The sequence below is a fragment of the Rhinolophus ferrumequinum genome, chromosome 22 (assembly GCF_004115265.2).
Source record: "Rhinolophus ferrumequinum isolate MPI-CBG mRhiFer1 chromosome 22, mRhiFer1_v1.p, whole genome shotgun sequence".
NCBI lineage: Eukaryota > Metazoa > Chordata > Mammalia > Chiroptera > Rhinolophidae > Rhinolophus > Rhinolophus ferrumequinum.
Window position 1 is genome coordinate 26622080 of NC_046305.1, and position 1764 is coordinate 26623843.

Here is a 1764-nt window from a genome sequence, read left to right on the forward strand (position 1 = left end):
CTTTGCCATTCCTTGGTATTGACAGATTATTTTAAAAATAATGTGATAGATGTGAAATAGTTTCTCATGGTGGTTTGATTTATGTGTCCATGATTATTAGTAAGGTTGAGCATTTTTCATATTTATTAACTATGGTTACTTGTCTATGAATTGCCTGTTCATGTTTTGCCCATTTTTCTATTGGTTTGTCTTTTTCTTATGATTTGTAGGGGTTCCTTACATATAATCTGGATATTAATTTTTCTTGATTATATGTATTACAAATAACATCTTCAAGTCTATAGTTTGTTTTCACTTTTTGAATTGTCTTTTGATGAAAAGTTTTGTTAATGAAGTCAAATTTATTTTCTTTATGTTTTGCTTTTCCTTTTTTGTATATTATTTAAGAAATTCTTCTCTGTCTTTGGATCAAAAAGATACTCTCATATATTTTCTTCTAAAGATTTGCTTTTCACATTTAGGCCTTTAACTCATTTGGAACTGGTTTTTGTGCATGCTGTAGTAGAGAGATCCAATTACTGAATATATAAGCTGTATGTGAGTCTACATCTCTTGAATTAATATTTTCTTCACATTTAACATAATCATTGAAGGTTTTGTAGAAGAGGTATCATTTGAGTGGGGCCTTAAAAAAATGAATAGGATTTAATCTCTTTGCTGGCATGTTCGGCTTTCCAGTCTCTGGTTTAATAAGGCTTCTGCCCCCAAGGTCATTTCTAGTGACTTCCTCCAGGGTTTGAATCGCTTAAAATTACTTAAAAAACAATCTCGGGATCAAATATATGGTGATGGAAGGAGAAATGACTCCGGGTGGTGAACACACAATGGGATTTATAGATGATGTAATGCAGAATTGTATACCTGAAATCTATGTAATTTTACTAACAATTGTCACCCCAATAAATTAAAAAAAAAAAAGCAATCTAATTATCGCCCTCTGCAGGGTCCTTTCTTCCACTTTCATCAGTTCAACTGATAGCTTTAAAACAGCATACTTTTTTTTCTTTTTTTTTTTTGCTGTTGTCGGGTAGGTTTTAGAACTGATATCCACCCTGTTATGATTTAGTCTAATAGACCTGATGTCACTACGGCGCTTCAAAAGTGATGTACCTCGCCGTTCTCGTAATCCTGCGCCGATTATTAGGCACATAAATATCTCGCAATTCTGAATTAGCTGGTAATGCTGGTGAAATGCTGATTTAGGTTTCTTTATCATATGAATCCCGAGCTTTCTTGGGTTTAAAACGGTATCACAAAAAGTAGGTAGAAGGAATTGATTACACAAGGTTCCTTATTCTTATATAAGGGATTGTAGCAGTGGCAGTTTGTTATGAGAGCCCGGATAGCTCAGTCGGTAGAGCATCAGACTTTTAATCTGAGGGTCCAGGGTTCAAGTCCCTGTTCGGGCGTTTACCTTTAACTTTCGTCTTCATTATGGTGTTTTTCTTTTTCACTTATTAGCAATCTGAAAAAAACAAATTGTTTTTCGTTGGGAAACCACCGTGTAATACTTCCATAATCGCTAAGGAATTCAGTGATTTTCCATAGTCTCTTTCTTCCCTGAGAACATGTTTATCTAGCATATTCTGAAATCAATGAAAAATGAAATGAATCAACTTAAAATAGAAATACGCTAAAGCATTGCGATTTTCGTATATTTGGTAACCAAGTAAGGTACGAAAAACAGCAGCCGCCCGAACAGGGACTTGAACCCTGGACCCTCAGATTAAAAGTCTGATGCTCTACCGACTGAGCTATCCGGGC

At 34.8% G+C, this 1764-nt stretch overlaps 2 non-coding genes across 2 annotated transcripts; one reads left to right on the forward strand and one right to left on the reverse strand.

Moving 5' to 3' along the window:
• Nucleotides 1-1336: 1336 nt before the first annotated feature.
• Nucleotides 1337-1409, forward strand: TRNAK-UUU (transfer RNA lysine (anticodon UUU)). The gene has a single exon. It is a non-coding gene; the product is annotated as a tRNA-Lys (tRNA).
• Nucleotides 1410-1691: 282 nt separating this feature from the next.
• Nucleotides 1692-1764, reverse strand: TRNAK-UUU (transfer RNA lysine (anticodon UUU)). The gene has a single exon. It is a non-coding gene; the product is annotated as a tRNA-Lys (tRNA).